This window comes from Triplophysa dalaica, chromosome 5 (genome assembly GCF_015846415.1).
Source record: "Triplophysa dalaica isolate WHDGS20190420 chromosome 5, ASM1584641v1, whole genome shotgun sequence".
Taxonomy (NCBI): domain Eukaryota; kingdom Metazoa; phylum Chordata; class Actinopteri; order Cypriniformes; family Nemacheilidae; genus Triplophysa; species Triplophysa dalaica.
The window spans coordinates 17,269,038-17,288,257 of record NC_079546.1 but is presented as its reverse complement, the minus strand read 5'-3'; the positions used below and the strand labels follow the sequence as shown (position 1 = coordinate 17,288,257).

The window sequence follows — 19,220 nt, the reverse complement described above, 5'->3', positions numbered from 1 at the left end:
ATATAGCTTTTCAAATTAAACAAGAAGAGGGAACCCAATTATAAAAATATTTAAGATAGTGATAAGAGTACAAAGGACTGAAATAAATGTATATTTTAGCTGGGTCCATTCTCACGTTGCTGACCTCGGAAGTTCGATAATTCCCACTTATATCCGTAAGTAACGTCTTGATTTAGTAACATTAAAAGTGTTAAGTAACATTAAACATCACGTTCGGCAGACGCAGACGTCACGTTGAGTGAGACATGTGTGTGCTGGGTAGTCATTTTTTTGGACCGAATGGGACGCATACATTCGGTCCAAAAAAATGACTACCCAGCACACACACGTCTCAGTCAACGTGACGTCTGCGTCTGCCGAACGTGACGTCTGCGTCTGCCAAGCGTGACGTCTGCGTCTGCCAAGCGTGACGTCTCCGTCTGCTGATTGACTCGTTGGTCTGCCGAACGCGACGTCTGCGTCTGCCTGAACGTACAAACAGTTTAATGTTTTTATATTGACAATAACTTTAAACAGTTATTAACTAAAAGTAAGCGTATTCTTTCTTTTTGGAATAGTAAATTAAAGTTTGAGTATGTTGTTATCATTTGACTGATCACACATTTAGCTTGCTTATTCTTGCTTACAACATATTATCACATTCCCAAGGGGTAATATCTCGTGGCCACGACAAAACTAAGTGAAACGAGCATGTCCCCTCCCAGTCGATGTACATGTGAGATTGGTCAACGTGGTAAATATATTTACGCAAATTATCCTGTCCCTTTGGAATTGGTTTTTATGGAATTCCTTCTTTACAACATATCCAACAGGAAGAAATAGCATTAATGGAATTTAATATACAGCATGTACTTTTCACCACTAGGTGTCTCTTAGTCACCAAAATTAGAATCTTGATTGATGCCTGTAAGTAACAATCATTGAATAAAATTAAGAATGTATTGTAATTTAAACATTTGAAGTGACAGTACTTACTATATTTACAATTTTTTAATGCTACTTAATTATTGGTAACATTAATGTTTAATGTTACTAAACACTTTTAATGTTACTAAATCAAGACGTTACTTACGGATATAAGTGGGAATTATCGAACTTCCGAGGGCAGCAACGTGAGAATGGACCCAGCTAAAATATACATTTATTTCAGTCCTTTGTACTCTTATCACTATCTTAAATATTTTTATAATTGGGTTCTCTCTTCTTGTTTAATTTGAAAAGCTATATATGTTTTCTCCCCAGATCTTTAGATCCCTCCAAGGATATCAGAAAATTGCTATTATAAGCTATTCATTTTTTTAATACTTTTTACTCTCAGCTGCGGCTCCATTTATACATTCATAGTCAAAATATGTACATATGCCTCATCTAGCAGTGAATGTTTTTCTGCTCACCATGCATATTATAACCTTATGAGTACCTTAACTGAGATTTAATATTCTTGCATCACTTCCATACAGTGGGAAAATTACTTGTTCCCCTGCGGATTTTGAAAGTTTACCTGTTTATGAAGAAATTAAGCATCTATTATGTTTATGGTAGTTTTTACTTTAAATGATAGAGACAGAACATCAATCAAAAATCCATAAAAAGAAACATTAAACAAAGGTTATAAATTGTTTCGCAATTCGGTGAGTAAAATGAGTATCTGATCTGGCTCCCACTGATTATCTATTGTAATAATAGGTATAGGTTATGTACTTGTAACACAAATTACTCCTGTCACTTTAGGAAAGTACTCCTGATGTCAGTTTGTTAGGTTTAAAAAAGAAGCCTGCCATCACAATCTGTATATTCCATTGCAACCCCTTCACCATGGTCAAGACTAGATTAATAGCTGTCAAAGGTTATCAGGGACAAGATTGTAGACCGACACAAAGCTGCCTTGGGCTACAGACAGAAGCTTAATGAGAAGGAGACAACTGTTGGTGTGATTATTTGGAAATAGAAGAAATAAAAAATAACTATCAATTGCCCTTGGTCTGAAGCTTCCTGCAATGTTTCCCCAATGGGGTAAAGATGATCATGAGACAGGTTAAAGGTCAGCCCAGAACTACACGGAAGAAGCTTGTTCATGATTTCAAGACTGATGGGATCACAGTTAGCAAGCAAACCATTGGTAACATGCTACGACACAATAGATTGAAATCCTGAAGCACCCGCAAGGTCCTCCTGCTCAAGAAGGCCAGTCTGACTCATCTGAAGTTTGCCTTCAACATCAAAATGATCCAGAAAAGGCTAAGGAGAAGGTGCTGTGGTCAGATGGGGCCAAAACTAACTGACTATGAGAAATACTGACTATGGCCCCAAGAACACCGTCTCTTCAGTCAAGCACATTATCTTTTGGGGCTTTTTCTCTGCTATTGGAACAGTATGCCTTCACCAGATTGGGGAGATGAGGGACGGTTCCATTTACTGTTAAATCTTGGACGAGAACCTCCTCACCTCAACAAGAACACTCAAGATGGGTAGTGGATAGGCCTTCAACATGACAGAGACCTAAAACATATCGCTAAGACCACCAAGGAGTGGCTCAAAGAGAAGCACAATGCAATACAAATCAATGTCTAAACCAGTTCTACATTCTTCTACCTATTTCATGCAGTTGAATTAGTACTAAACAAATAAGTTCTAATTCAAGTAATCAGTTAAATTAACAATATAATTGCATTTATGCCACCTACTGGAAATAGAGTGAAACACAGATCAAATAAATGCAAGCGTTTATTTATTTATAAAGCACAAAAAGCACTAATAAACTGTACACAGCAGTGGTCACCACATTTTAAAGATTTTGAATTAACACCTTGTTCTTTAAAGGGACACAGGACTGCTTGTAAGACCGTTGGTCTGAAAGTGGCCATTGTGAGAATATGGATTTCGTCCTGTCCTCCACAAATACTTTATCTGTGTTTATTCCAATATTCATCATATGTATTCATCCCACATTTTCAATGGAAGTCGGAAAGACTTTCCATTTCTCTGCACGTGTACTAGCAGTGAACAACAGAAAGAAGAACTACGATTTGAGAAGTATAATCCTCGTTAGTAGGTTGGAGAGTATCTCCGCATGTCACGCGGTTAGACCGAACTGATGGGGAGGCTCCTCCCAGACCGAGCTGAGCTGTACGGGCTTGTGTCGGTGCGTGCCAAGTTCTTCTGCCAAGCCTCCTCCAAAATGATTGTCCAATAGCTTGGATGAGCTGGGTTTAAACATTCTAAAGAACAGCTGATGAAGTGCTTGGCGCGGCTCTTTTTGAACAAATTGCAATGCGTTTTTCGCCCGATGGAAGGCGTTCGCCACCAACACAGTTCCAAAGCGAGAGGGAAGCAGTTTCTTCAAACCCCCCCCAAATAATTGCCTCGATCCGGATTCGCTGAGGCCAAAACACAGAGTACTAACCAACCACATAATCAAGGCGAGCTAACAGACGGCTGCACAGAGCTCGCCCGAAATGAAGTTTGATCTTTCGCCTCTAGAGATACAAACCAGCAGCTGAGCTAAATGCACCTCAAACGTAGTTGGCAGGATTCGAGCCTGCGCAGGGAGACCCCAATGGATTTCTAGTCCATCGCCTTAACCACTCGGCCAAAAATGGGGCAAAATGGACTGCTATGGTGGGGGAAAAGAAAAAAAAAAAGAAAGAAGAAGGGGGAAAAGAAAAATTGAGCAAAAAATGAAGTAAACTTATAGTATATTTAATATTATAAGTACAAAAGGTAAAAAAACGTATTCAATTTTATCAACAAAATACCTAAGTGCCCATTTAGATCCAAGTAATTGTAATGTTCAATTTTTTTTTTTAAATCGATCTATTGCACTATAACTTCAATAACTGCATTAACTCATATGCTGCACCATACCTTTAATAACCGCATTAACTTTCTATTGCACTGCAACTTTAATAGCTAATGTCTATAATTAATGCACACCTAAGTCACTTGCACTACTGTATAGTCTAAATTGTTATCTGTTCATAACCACCTGTACACTAATGTTCACAGTATATAGCCTTCTGTATATATTGTCCATAATACATACCGACTTTCATATTGTCATAGAACATTCCTTCTGTAAAGTATTTTCATAATAGTTTCATAATAGTATTTTTATGCCCATTGTATAGTATTTTCCTAATATTGTATTCTGTATTTATTCACACTGTATATCCTGCACTTGCTAATTGCACTTCTGGTTAGACCTAAACTACATTTCGTTACACTGTACTTGTATATGTGTAATGACAATAAAGTTGAATCTAATCTAATCTAATATACACTTCCAAAATCCTTATATATATGAGATACATTAGATGTAATAGTAAACATTTATTAAATACAATATTAAATATTAACAATAATTAAACAAAAACTAGAATACAATAAGAAATAGAGAGAGCTATCCTTCAAATTCTGTTAACCTAATACACTACTTAAAATATACTGTAACTAGATTTAAGACAAGTTTCTTAAAAAAATAAAATAATGTGGTGTTGGTATGGTAATGTTTGTTTGTTGCCTACAAAGAGTCTTTCCACTCTGTAATGATCTGGCCCGATGCTGGACAGTACCATTTTCCTCTAAGCTGAGTATGACCAGTAAGTTTGCTTTTTGACTTGCCACAGATTTTGCATTGATAGTGGTAATCGTCTTTTGTTTGCATTTTCTTTGGTGGCTCCCCTCTTGCCACACGCTGTTCATCCTCAAGTGCTGCCTTGTGGAGCCTCCATGCACGTTGTCGGTTTTCAGGTGATGGCAGAGCTAATGGCTGTTGACCAGGGGGAAGGGAAGACCAACCATGAGGTGGGGGTGGAGCCGATGATGGATACCCGGGTGGAAGGGAAGACCACCCATGAGGTGGGGGTGGAGCTGATGATGGATGCCCGGGTACAACGGAAGACCAACCATGAGGTGGGGGTGGAGCTGATGATGGATGCCCGGGTGCAACGGAAGACCAACCATTAGGTGGGGGTGGAGCTGATGATGGATGCCCGGGTGCAACGGAAGACCAACCATTAGGTGGGGGTGGAGCTGATGATGGATGCCCGGGTGCAACGGAAGACCAACCATGAGGTGGGGGTGGAGCTGATAATGGATGCCCGGGTGCAACGGAAGACCAACCATGAGGTGGGGGTGGAGCTGATGACGGATACCCGGATGAAATAGACCAATCAGAACACTAAGACCAGGTATTCCACCCAGGAAAGTGCTGTGCCTCAGGACAGAAGAAATTATTCTGTGCAGCAGGAGAATAGTCTGTGTCATATGGAGATGTGTCTCCTAGCCCAGTGCCTGTGAGTGCATTTGAAGACACTGCAGTTCCACTTCGTGCATATTTACGTTGACGAATGACTGCCTCACCCTCCCGATTCTCAGGCTCCTTGAACTCAATGGGAACATGTCCATGTTCAACAGGTCCAGATGGGAGCTCCCTTGGCTTTGGCAGTGGCTCCTTCGCTATACCAATTTGCTGGGGAAGCTCCACTCCTTGCAGTAAGGTGTCCCGATCAGTTCGTTTCTGTCGGTCAAGAAGCCTTTAAAAAAAAAAAAAAAAACATCTTCAGTTCAAGAGTTATATAAACACTGTGAATTAAACCATTCTAAACAAATGCAAACTAATAGTTAATTTAGAAGTTGTTATAAGGAATATGCTACTAAAGTGAAATTAGGAAGGCAATAACCAACTCACCAAGATGACACTGTAGTGTTGTTGATTGTAACTAGCACCAGGTTGGTCTTGTCGAGCAGCTCTCGGCAGTCTTCAAGCAGCTGCTTGATGTGACAATACATCATCACAATTGCCTGTGTAATTGGAAAGGTTTTGCCCTTATTGTCTTTAGGTATGTTTCTGGCTTCCCTGAATTCCTTCAAAAGCTTGAGTGCGATGCATTCTGAAATCCTGTTGATATCAGGTCTCTGAGCTGCCTGGCCATGGGTCATGAATAGTCTGTGGATAAAACAATGCATTTAATGCATTTTGTATGTTATTCTATGGTTCATTGGAGCTTTATAAACATACAGACTAATTAGGAATTTTTATTTTATGCAAATCAAAAGTGAGGGATAATTTATGATGGCACACACTGTAAAAATGTCCTTTAACATAGGTGCACCACAATTTAACTCACCTCTCAGCTGCTTGCTGACCAGGGGCTGAGCCACTACGCTTTCGAGAAGCTCTCCAAGGACCTGGCAAGATCCTTTTCTTGCACTTAAGGGAATACTTGGAAGGGAACTGATCAATGGCATGCAGACACGAATACAACCGCAAGATCTCTGCTATCTCGTTGGTTGACAAAGCAGTGATAGTCCGGTTGAGGCTAATAAGGTACCCTGCCAGGTTATCCACCGCCTCCCATCCAGGGACACCCCTTGAATCACATCTAAGGTCCTAACAAAGAAAACAACAACAAAAAAAAACGAAATCCTGGATTACAGTTCTTTGATAAACTGTTCTTCACAAATTACAAGCATAAGCATCACGTATCAGGAGTCTTTACCGGAGATGATGTGCTGGGCCCAGCGCAGGACATGTCTTCAATGTCAGGACTGTGAGAGCCACCACTTCGAACAGGGGTTTCCTAGATCATTTTTGAACATTTGTAAGTATACCAATTAAACATTGTAGAGCATTACTTAAATTGAATGTATAAATTATAAAACAACTCATGTATTGCTCATATAAGCTAACATTCCTATGCAATTTCAATTTAATTCAAGAAAATGTATATTACCAGAGAAGAGGTAAATAAATCATCATGACTGCTGGAACTGCCAATAGTGCGTGTGTTTAAACTGATGTCTGCTGCATCACAAATTGTGACATCCAGACACTCATCCTCCTGAACTTCAACCTGCATCTCTGGCAGAGTGATTTCACCAGGCTCCAGTGGAGAAAGTAGGTCTCCTCTGCCAGATTGTGCCAACAAGTACTCCACTGCTATACGCTCATCTGCCAAAAAGAGGCATCATATTGTAAAAAGAGGAATATATCAGGCTAAATCATAACAGTAAATGTGATGAATGTGGTGTTGGAAATGAATAAAAAAAATTGTGATTTAAAAAAATACATAAATAAATAAAGTCACACATAGACAACTCAACCAAATACGCTGAAAACACACAGACACATCTTATAACAGTATAGATAGATAATAGATATGACCACCGTTACAGCAATGATCATTCCATTAAAAATGGAATGAATTAAAAATGGAATGAATGGTTAGCGTTTAGGCAGCATTCAAACTCACAGCAAAGCCTGGTATTACTATAGTAAGATAATGTACAGTATTGAATCTTACTTGTGGGTTTCCCATGGGTTTTGAATTCTTGCAGGAGTGCACATCCGAGGACTCTTTTGCTGAGGACATTAATGTGGGACATTAAACGTACATCATAGATTTTAGTTTGTGATGTACCACTCATGTCCACAGCTTGAAGAGCCCGGTTGATGTTCCATCTCGATGCACCCTCAAGCATGTACATCTGAGTATGTACAGCATTACATCTCCACCCTGTAAGGAAAAATGTGTCACATTGTCAAAATACCATTATAAACCCCTCTACGAACTACCAAAGCTGACTACCAATTAAAGCTAATTCACTTGTTAACTAAACCTGTGGAAATTGAATTCCTTTATTTTTACTTTACTTTTTTTTAAGTCGTATTTAAAATGTTTTTTGTTGTATTCTTCCAAAGTTTAGAAATTCCTGTATTGTGACAACACTACTTAATTAAAGACATGATATTCTTGGTATTGTTACCATACCTGGAATGAAAGTGCACTGATGGCGATGAAAGCTTTCAAGAGAAGAGGACCCTCTGCCACACCGCAGTACATCCAGAACCTTGTCACCCTTCTGTAACCCAGAGCCCAGCTTTGTGTAAAGCTGAACACCAGGCGGGTCTTGGATGCAGGGTAAATGTTTCTGCTGTACCTCCCAAACGTGCATCATGCTCTCTGGATTAATGAGGCGCAAACCAGTCGTGTCGGTCAGTTCCCACATGGAGTCTAGCAATGCTTGTATCAAGTCACGAGTTTCTTCAACTCCACGTGTCCTCCTCCTGCAGTGTTTGGCCAGCTCACTTGAGGTGATGCTTGACAAGATTTGGGCCTCTGTTGGAATATGCCCCTGATGTTTTTTTAAAGTATGTTCTTTTTCGCTTCTTTAAGGTGAGAGAAGTCATCCTTGTCCCATTCAAAGATACAACTGGACAACTTGGAGCAGAAAGTGCCATACAGTGGATGGTGCTCTGTTGTAAGACCAGCAGTGAACCGTCGCATGAAGTGGAAAACATCAAGGCGAACTTTGAACTTCCAAGGTCGAAACCAGATAAGAACTGGAGTCACACCTACACCAATGAGAAACAATGAGCGAGTTTACACATCTTCTTAGATTTAAATTTGTATCATTTAAAAATAAGTTAATGCTATTTATGAATATTCTCTTAAGCCTCTAAATCCGTCAGATTTCACTTCTTTTAAAGAAACATTTTTATCAGGCTCCTAGGTTCAGTTCCATAGCAGATAGCAGATAATTCAGAATGGGCTGAGCGTTATTTAGAAGTCTTTGAAGCAAGATTATTTGAGTAACATATACTTTACTTTGAGAGCATTCACTCATCATTCACTCATCAACATTATAATCTCATTTTTGACAGAGGTGGCTTTTAGAGGGTTCTGCATCTGAACGAACATGAACAAAATATGAACACCTAAAAAAGCCATCTAAACACCATTTTCCTAAATTAGTGGGAAACATGCAGATCTATGATTTATTGTCATTGAGACACATGCCAAAAATTATTGCTTATATGGATTAGAAATGTATAAATGCACACACATTCCTGTTAAGTAATGGCTTAAGTTGACAAACCTGACCCGCTGCAGCAGTCCCTGTCAACATAAATCGCAGCTGGATCTGGCTCCCCAGCATCCCTGTATCGCTTTACAATGCCCTGACACAAGTCATCTAAGCCGGCTCCCTCACCAGTGGTTAGGACACAGTTCAGAACTTGGCCAAATTCATTACCAATGTTGGTCATCCAGGTAGCAGTGTCAGCAATGCCACCAGCAAGCTTTTTAGTAATCTGTATAAATGCATTAAGACAATACAATTTGGTATATTCAATATAATTTAACATGCATTTGGCTCTTTATGTGTATTTATGTTTACCTTTTTGGTAGAATCAAGCTTCAGGATGCTACCATATGTTGATGTTACAACACCCTTAATCTCATCAAGGTGATTCAGGATTTCATTGGCATGGGCAGTCTCAAACCACTGTGCCAGCGGTAGGGGGCGAAAAGGCGGGGGCTGCTCATAAACCACTTCCGATTGGGTCAGGGCACATCTCTTTTTGTGGAGCTCACAGTCTGTCAAGTAGTCTATACTCCGTCTTGCCCACTCCTCACTATGAATTTCTTCTAGCGCTTGTTTCAAGAAACTGGAGCTGTTTCCTGCAGTTCTTGGTTTCATCAAAGTCACACACTTCCTGTCAAGGGCAAGGTGAGTGGTGAGAACAGCGGGGAATTTATTTCTGTTGGAGGGATCCAGCTGTTTAAGGATCTCTGAACTCCAAGGGCAGGCAGGTATCATACATTTACTGCAGCGAGGGTAGTCCACTCCAATTAAGTAATATGTGGAGTCAACATCAATGACTTCCCTAACTTTAGTATAAATGCCTGAATGATGCATCTTCCTATTGCACCGTGTACATTTCAGAGGAATACCCCACATCCTCATTGGTGCCCACAGAAACATCCTCTGCCTAAAGTAACTGCTAGGATCAGGAGTTGAAGTAGTAGGCTTGCTGGGACTCGGTGGATGAAACCAGTTTTGTGGAAACTGCTGCTTCAGTCGTCCTGTGGTGTCATACAGACACTGAGCTATCCACTTTTGGTCTGCTGGTTTGAGCACTCGACAGAACTGTTTGGGGAGAAAACTCAGCCAATTTACTTCTGGAGGCCTTAGTGTAATGTCCTGTGATGGTGTTTGTACTGCAGTTTGTGGAGCTCTTTGCTGGTCTTCGATGTATGCAGATGACTGTGCAATAGATGATGTTGGATCCACAGATGTTCTGTCCCCATCTGAAAGACTAATCAAACGATGATGCTTGTCAATGTGGTTAAACAGTCCAACTGCACCCCAGACTTTTTCACCACACTGATCACAACATTCTTGGACATGGTTGTCTGAAAGATGTTCACTGAAACCATCCACATTAACATCTTCGCTACAAAGAGCACACTTAATTGAACTACTGCTCTGCAGGGCTGGTCTGGAGCCTGCACTGGGCTGCGGGGCTGGTCTTGAGCCTGCACTGGACTGCGGGGCGGTGCTGAAGCCTGCACTGGGCTGCGGGGCTGGTCTGGAGCCTGCACTGGACTGCGGGGCGGTGCTTAAGCCTGCACTGGGCTGCGGGGCTGGTCTGGAGCCTGCACTGGGCTGCGGGGCTGGAGCCTGCACTGGGCTGCGGGGCTGGTCTGGAACCTGCACTGGACTGCGGGGCGGTGCTGAAGCCTGCACTGGGCTGCGGGGCGGTGCTGAAGCCTGCACTGGGCTGCGGGGCTGGTCTGGAGCCTGCACTGGGCTGCGGGGCTGGTCTTGAGCCTGCACTGGGCTGCGGGGCGGTACTTAAGCCTGCACTGGGCTGCGGGGCTGGTCTGGAGCCTGCACTGGACTGCGGGGCGGTGCTGAAGCCTGCACTGGGCTGCGGGGCTGGTCTGGAGCCTGCACTGGACTGCGGGGCGGTGCTGAAGCCTGCACTGGGCTGCGGGGCTGGTCTGGAGCCTGCACTGGGCTGCGGGGCGGTACCGAAGCCTGCACTGGACTGCGGGGCGGTGCTGAAGCCTGCACTGGGCTGCGGGGCTGGTCTGGAGCCTGCACTGGGCTGTGGGGCTTGACTGAAACCTGCACTGAAGCCTGCACTGGGCTGCGGGGCTGGTCTGGAGCCTGCACTGGGCTGTGGGGCTTGACTGAAACCTGCACTGAAGCTTGCACTGGGCTGGGGGGATTGACTGGAGGCTTCACTGCTCTGTGGGGCTGCCTGCGTCTCTAAAACTGTCTGCTCAGCTGACTGTTAAAAAAAGTGTAAACATCTACATCCTTGCTATCACTTTGTAAATCAATTTACATTCTTGCTGGATAAAATAATTCATCTCTTAAATATCAAATAAATAAATAAAATGGATAAAATAAATGCAGAATTGATGAACATAAGAAAAGGGATAGTATAACAATATTGTCATAATATACTTAATTTAGAGTTGTTCATAATCTGTATTAGTCTGTGTGTCCAAATATCTTTCTCTGTTTTCAATCAATCAAACAAGTTTATACAGGTTTGGAATAACTACAGAGTTAGTAAATCATGAGAGAATTTACATTTTGGGGTAAATTATCCCAAGGCTTCACAGCTCAAAAAATGAACATTTCACCCTAGTGTTGGCGAGTTTTTCACATTTATCATCACATACCTTATCATAACATTCCTTTTCATTACATACCTTATCATTACATACCTTATGAAAACCACATTCGCAGGGGATTCTTTTGCCAAAGATATCATATGCACGGGTTTGTTTGTGTAATCGGCAGTTATTAACTTTTTCCAACGCATTTTTCCACTTCTTCGCCCCTGGCTTCTTGCCTGTGGTAAAGTGGTATTTCCCCTGGGCATACTTTACCATGATGTCATGCCAGTACAAGTCAGGTTTACCGGTCTTAGTCATGTCTAGATATATAAAACAAAAGGGTAAACATCATAAAACTTTAGTTTAAACTCAATTTAAAATATTCGCCAAAGCCTTTAATATACATGTTAGTGTTAACAAGTGCAATTGGATTTAACCAAAAATTGGCTAAACGCATTGGCATTCTGAATTTGGACATTCATCATCATCATCACCATCACATTATTACAGTTGTTGTAACTTAATGTACATATACCTAAGGCATTTTGCTATTGCAAAATGAATGGCCATGGCGATTTCTAATTTCTAAGTGTTAAACCACAAATTACAATTTAAGCGGTTTAGATGAAACCGTAGTGTCAAACTAAGCAACGTTACAATCAGATTCTCTTTCAAGTGATAATGGACTCACCTGCACGCTATCAGAAGACTTTAAAATGATTAAATTGTTTATGTGATTTAAGATAATCCCAACAGTCTCGCGTCGCGCTGGGATGGACGTCACAAATGATAATGTTTCGGCCAATGTTCGTTTTGCCCCATTTCTACCAATCAGAAGAGAGCGTTCGGATTGTTACAACTTGTGTTAGGAATTATTTCGCAAGTGTTAGTATTTAAGTAGAATGTGTTAGGACTTGTTAGAACTTATTTAGAATGTGTTAGGACTTGTTAGGACTTATTTAGAATGTGTTAGGACTTGTTAGGATTTATTTAGAATGTGTTAGGAATTGTAACGAATCGTTAGGAATGGCTTTGCTGTCCGATCACTTGAGGGTACGGCCACGACTACAACAGGTTCCATGCCCTCTGGGTTTCGGTCGTGCTGCAAAGAGGACGATGTCAAAAAGGGAAAGGCAGGACTTCAATGAGACGTTATCCCCTGCCGTGACCCAGATTCGAACCGGGGTTGCTGCGGCCACAACGCAGAGTACTAACCACTATACCATCACGGCAAGCCAACAGCCCTCCATTAAAGTCGCACTAGCAGGACTTTGTGACTACATCTGCAGTTGGAAGATTGGTAGCTTTAGCTGAGGTCTCACGGAATTCCTGACGCATGTGCTCGATGAAATCTCTGCTCAAAGCCCATGTGTCGACTCCAGCGCACAAGCAAACTGTTTATTTTATTTTTATCAACAGAGGGCGGGGCCAAAAGAGCTCACAAGGTAAAGGGGAAACTCATCGCCCGAACAGGGACTTGAAACCTGGACCCTCAGATTAAAAGTCTGATGCTCTACCGGCTGAGCTATGCTGGCTCACTGCGATTTCAATCAGACGGTCAAGTGCTGGTTCTGTAGGCTGGTTCTGTAGGCTTAGGGTTAGGTGCACCTTTCTGATGCAGGGGTGTTCCATCATATCTCTAGAGGGGATGCCATCTGTAGATTGCAGTTCATCCAGTACACCTGAACCGGGTAACGGGGCTCTAGGATTTGGCAGGTTAGTGAAAGTCAAACGTGCTTTAAAAACTGCCCTGACAGCTCATCTTTGGTCTTTTATCTGGCCGTGCTTTCCTTAAAGGTCCCTGCCAAGAAAACATTTGTAAAATCAAATAAAGTATGTACACATTGTTTTTCCTTGAATGTGTCCTACATTGTCATATACCTAGTTGCATCGACAACCCATCGAGCACAGCTGTACTGGTCAATTTGGCTCTGATGGTCTACAGGTGCATGAAAGTGAGATGCGATTTAAAAGCTGACCTCAAAGCTCAGCCCGAGGGCAAACTGGCCGTATTACACCTCAGATGGCAGCGGTGGGATTTGAACCCACGCCTCCGAAGAGACTGGAGCCTTAATCCAGCGCCTTAGACCGCTCGGCCACGCTACCACAAAATGGCACGTTCTGCCTCTGCTTTCCACCATTGTGTTTTACAGAAGGCACGCTGTGACTTTTCACAGACAGTCAAGAGCATGATGACTTGCAGTTCATCAAGTACACCTGAATCGGGTAACACGGCTCTGGGAGTTGGCAGGCAAGTGAAAGTCAGACCTGCTTTAAAATTGCCCTAACAGCTCATCTTTTGTCTTTTATCAGAAGAGCCAGAAGAGCTCACAAGGTAATGGTGACTTACAAAGGGGACACTCATCGCCCGAACTGGGACTTGAACCCTGGACCCTCAGAAAATCACATAAAAGGCTGTAAAGTATGTACACATTGTTTTACATTGAATGTTTACTACATTGTTATACACCTAGTTGCATCGACAACCCATCAAGCACACATGTACCGGTCAATTTGTGTTATATAAGGAACACGTGCCATCTGTAGCAGAGTCGCTCGTAAAGAAACACGTGGGAGTCTATAAAAGATATATTGTCTTCTCTCTCTCTTTCCCTAAAGAAGCCGTAGTCGGCAGGGTTTGAACCTGCGCGGAGAGACCCCAATGGATTTCAAGTCCATCGCCTTAACCACTCGGACACGACAACAACGGGTTCCAGGTCCTCTGGGTTTCAATCGTGCTGCAAAGAGGACGATGTCAAAAGGGAAAAGCAGGACTTCAATGAGATGTTATCCCCTGCCGTGACCCGGATTCGAACCGGGGTTGCTGCGGCCACAACGCAGAGTACTAACCACTATACCATCACGGCAAGCCAACAGCCCTCCGGCAAAGTTGCGCTAGCAGCACTTCGTGACTACATCTGCAGTTGGAAGATTGGTAGCTTTAGCTGAGGTCTCACGGAATTACTGACGCATGTGCTCGATGAAATCTCTGCTCAAAGCCCATGTTTCGACTCCAGCGCACGAGCAAACTGTTTATTCTATTTTTATCAACAGTCCCAAAAAAGAAAATCATCGTCCCAACAGGGACTTGAACCCTTGACCCTCAGATTAAAAGTCTGACGCTCTACCTGCTGAACTATCCGGGCTCGCTGCGGTTTCAAGCAGACGGTCAAGTGCTGGTTCTGTAGGCTGGTTCTGTAGGCTTAGGTTTAAGTGCACCTTTCTGATGCAGGGGTGTTCCATCATATCTCTAGAGGGGATGCCATCTGTAGATTGCAGTTCATCCAGTACACCTGAACCGGGGTAACGGGGCTCTAGGATTTGGCAGGTTAGTGAAAGTCAAACGTGCTTTAAAAACTGCCCTGACAGCTCATCTTTGGTCTGGTTCCTGCCAAGAAAACATTTGTATAAATTAAATAAAGTATATACACATTGTTTTTCCTTGAATGTGTCCTAAATTGTTATATACCTAGTTGCATCGACAACCCATCGAGCACATCTGTACCGGTCAATTTGGCTCAGATGGTCTGCAGGTGCATGAAAGTGAGATGCGATTTAAAAGATGACCTCAAAGCTCAGCCCGAGGGCAAACTGGCCGTATTACACCTCAGCTGGCACGTGGGAGACTATAAAGGCTTGATCGTCTTCTCTCTCTCTCTCCCTAAAGCATACGTAGTCGGCAGGGTTTGAACCTGCGCGGAAAACCCAATGGATTTCAAGTCCATCGCCTTAACCACTCGGCCACGACTACAACAGGTTCCAGGCCCTCCGGGTTTCGGTCGTGCTGCAAAGAGGATGATGTCAAAAGAGAAAGGCAGGACTTGAATGAGACGTGATCCTCTGCCGTGACCCGGATTCAAAACAGGGTTGCTGCGGCCACAACGCAGAGTACTAACCACTATACGATCACGGCAATCCAACAGCCCTGCGGCAAAGTTGCGCTAGCAGGATTTAGTTACTACATCTGCAGGGAGAAGATTGGCAGCTTTTCTGAGGTCTCACGGAATTCCTGACGCATGTGCTCGATGAAATCCCTGCTCAAAGCCCATGTGTCGACTCCAACTCACAACCAAACTGTTTAGGTGACACTATGGCAATCCGGATCATGAAAAGTAAAGTAGCATTTAATGCTTTTCATACTGACAACAGGCCAAAGATACACAATGTGCCAAAGGACAATACACCTAAGGGAAAGCGAAAAAAAAGCGGAACAAATTCCTCATGTCTGATTCGTTTATGTGATTGAATACACACACATACACCAAACACAAGTACGAGTGAATTGCATCTATGTTTACATGCAGAAGTAGTGTTGCACTTGTGGAACAATGAACCACATAGAAGATGGAGGGTCTCAAAAATTCTATTACCGTGTACAGAGCCAAGTTTAGTTTATCTAATCTTAAGTATGCATGCATTTTTTTTTTAGATATTCTGAAAAAGTTATGGAAATCAGAATCGGTCCGGTGCAGATGGAAGAGATGTGTCTTCTGCCATTCTTAAAGATGAATCTTTCATTCTTCACAGAATCTGCTTATCTTGTCAGAAGGCAGATCCAGCGAAGGTTCGTGGGAGCGATATTTTTCCTTTTTGGGATAGCACCACAATACGAAGTTCGTTTGCAGAGCATAAGGGTCCGGCTTGTATATAAGTCTGCATAAGTGAATGAAGACAAGGGGGTGCCAAACCAGTTGTGGTCTTGTAGGCCAGGCGCAGAGTCTTGAATTTGATGCGAGCGACTACGGGGAGCCAATGTAACTTATTGAAGAGAGGAGTGACGTGTGCTCTCTTCGGTTCATTAAAGACATGTCTTGCCGCTGCATCGTGGATCATCTGTAGAGGTTTGTTCGTTTAAGCAGAAATTCCAGCTAGTAGCGCATTGCAATGGTTGTTGAGCCCAGTTGAGTGGAGAAGTTGTAATGGAGTTTAGGGTTGGACAGGATTACAAGCAGTTCTGTTTTTGCAAGGTTCAGCTGCAGGTGATGGTCCTTCATTCAGAGCGAAATGTCACTCAGGCATGCTGAAATGCGTGCAGAAACAGTCGGACAGTCTAAACAATCATCAGGCTGAAATGACAGGTGGAGTTGTGTATCAACCGCATAGCAGTTATAGGATAAGCCATGTTTCCGAATGACAAACCCAAGTATACAGAATGTATACAGAAAAGAGCAACGGCTCAAGCACTGAGCCCTGAGGCACTTCTTCAGGATACTCTAAATGACCTACCTGAAAGGTAAGACCTGAACCATGGAAGCACCATTCCGGAGAAACCCATAGCCTTGAGGGTCGACAGGAGGATGTAGTGGTTAACGGTGTCAAAGGCAGCAGATGGATCCAGTAGGATGAGTACAGATGAGTTCGAAGCAGCTCTTGCCAGAGTCAAGGCTTCAATGACAGAGAGCAGCTCTGGAATGACTGCTCTTGAAACCTGACTGGTTGCTGTCCACCAAGCTGTTCTGCGTGAGAAAGGAGGGGAGCAGTTTACATACAACACGCTCAAGAGTTTAAGCAATGAAGGGGAGGAGAGATACCGGTCTGTAGTTATCTTTTAGTGCAGGATTAAGAGTGGGTTTCTTCAGTAGTGGTGAAGAAAGCTTCTTTGAAGACTGCTGGAAATGTACCAGTGATGAGAGACGAGTTGATAATGTGACTCAGAGAGGGAACGACCGATGGTGATATGGCCTGGAGGAGATGAGTGGGGATGGGATCTAGTGGGCAGGTCGTTGGGTGGTTTGAAGATATGACCTTGGAAACATCATCTTCAAATAGGAGGGAGAAAGAGGGGAGCGAGCATGTTTATTTACAAATAAAGATGCAAATTCATCAGCTGTTAAGTCCGATGCAGGTGAGGGGGAAGGTGAGCAATGTAGAGCATAGAAGATTTTAAAGAGAGTTCGAGACGTGTTGATTTTAGCATGTAAGATTATTTCTTACTTGTCCCCTAAGTCTAAATTCAGTTATTCTAAGTTGAAGAGTCTAATCGGTTGAACCTTCAGAGTTTCTGGATCCAGGAGACCAAGAATGACACAGACACAGAGTGCAGTTCAATCAGAGTCCAACTTTATTGTATTAAGGGACTACTATTTATATACATAAAACAGGAAGTAACAATAAGACATCAGATTGATCATGAACTTCAATGTGTCCTTATTTGGCATATATTTTAGTTCCCTGTTCTCCATCATCTAGAACATTCAAGGACAGTATGTCATTCTGGTAATCCTGTGACCAGAATCATGTCATGTCATCGTGACCGTTGTTCAGACATGTCCCTGGAGATGTATTCAGCATGAGAAAGTTTATATGTGTGACTTCACAAATACTGTTATCAGTTTGTAGGTTATATGAGACAGTATGATATTCTGACTGAGAACATTTAAAACAGTATAGGCCTACATATTCTCTTAACTAGGTCAGCACTTGACCTTAAGTAACCTTAGACATAATACATGAACAATAATCATTGTAATACATTTCACACAGTATATGAGCTATCAGATTAATATTATTATTAGTTACTAAGTGGGGACACAGACGATATCCAAATTCTCACAATGGCCACTTTCAGACCAACGGTCTTACAAACAGTCCTGTGTCCCTCTAAAACAGGTTGTTAGTATAAATCCATTAAAAACCTCTTTAATACAAGGATATCGCTTTTGCGTATTTTTGTGTGATTTTCTGGTTGCAAGCTGTTATAAGACAAATCATAAACATTATGATAGAACATCAGTCAAACTGATTCAATATAAAAACATAACAAAACAATTCCTCCTCAATAAAAACAAAAACATAAACATAGCTATACGTCATCCTCCTCATTTATAGAGCCACAATCAATTACCGATTCTTCAAGATTAAAATCTCTCTCCGTTTCATTGTCATCAATATGTCTTGGTTCTGCTATCACGGGTAATTGCTCTGGTTCTGCTATCACGGGTATTTGCTCTGGTTCTAATTCATATATGTAAACATAATCATGATCATCCTCATCCGTATCGCTATTACGATCAAATGTAGTATGATCAAATGTAGTTCCCCAAGGTTGGTTCACAATTACCGGATGATAATCGTGAGCTCTACGTCTAACCGTCATAGTCTGCTGTACTTCAGTTGTTCTCGCTGCTAACATCATTTGATAAGTTCCCGTGGTTGTTAGGGAAGTAACAGATCGTTTAACACATCTGACCTCACACTGCAATATACATGGGAATAATATTATCAGGGCCAATGCAATAATAGCAATGGGAATTACCGTACTGGTTATCCAATATCCCCATCCCCCTGTTAGGCTATCTAGCCAGTGGAACCATGTTGCATCTACCGGTTTCGGTTCACGAACTGATTCTCTCATGTGCTTCACCACGTCAGTGACATTATCAGAATAATCTGGAATTGAAAAACAACAAGATACTCCTAACATTTTGCACACTCCTCCTTTCTCTGCTGTTAATATATCTAAAACAAGCCTATGCTGTACCACAGCAACTCTCATTTTCCTCAATTGGATAGAGATTAAATTTGAAGCTTGTGCTGTGTCATTTTCCAGAGAAAGGACCTGCCATGCCAAACCGTTAATTTTGTTCAGCGCAACAGTAGTACCTGTTCCCGTAAAGAAACCTGCTATGGTCCATCCCATATTCTCCCACGGAGTAGTCCATGGATCACGAATTGTGTGGCCTGCATAATATTCAGGCAGTTTCGTTTCCCTTTTTTGTCTATTCAAAGATGTGGCATGCTTTCTATGTTTTTCTTTTTCAACTATGCTAGTTCCTGTAGACAAAATAGCAGCGTAACAAC

At 42.3% G+C, this 19,220-nt stretch overlaps 5 non-coding genes across 5 annotated transcripts; all 5 read right to left on the bottom strand.

The window, feature by feature from the left end:
* Nucleotides 1-12,580: 12,580 nt before the first annotated feature.
* Nucleotides 12,581-12,652, bottom strand: trnah-gug (transfer RNA histidin (anticodon GUG)). The gene has a single exon. It is a non-coding gene; the product is annotated as a tRNA-His (tRNA).
* Nucleotides 12,653-13,444: 792 nt separating this feature from the next.
* Nucleotides 13,445-13,526, bottom strand: trnal-aag (transfer RNA leucine (anticodon AAG)). The gene has a single exon. It is a non-coding gene; the product is annotated as a tRNA-Leu (tRNA).
* A 517-nt stretch (nucleotides 13,527-14,043) lies between these two features.
* On the bottom strand, nucleotides 14,044-14,125 carry trnas-uga (transfer RNA serine (anticodon UGA)). The gene has a single exon. It is a non-coding gene; the product is annotated as a tRNA-Ser (tRNA).
* Nucleotides 14,126-14,215: 90 nt separating this feature from the next.
* Nucleotides 14,216-14,287, bottom strand: trnah-gug (transfer RNA histidin (anticodon GUG)). The gene has a single exon. It is a non-coding gene; the product is annotated as a tRNA-His (tRNA).
* Nucleotides 14,288-15,091: 804 nt separating this feature from the next.
* On the bottom strand, nucleotides 15,092-15,171 carry trnas-uga (transfer RNA serine (anticodon UGA)). The gene has a single exon. It is a non-coding gene; the product is annotated as a tRNA-Ser (tRNA).
* Nucleotides 15,172-19,220: the final 4,049 nt, after the last annotated feature.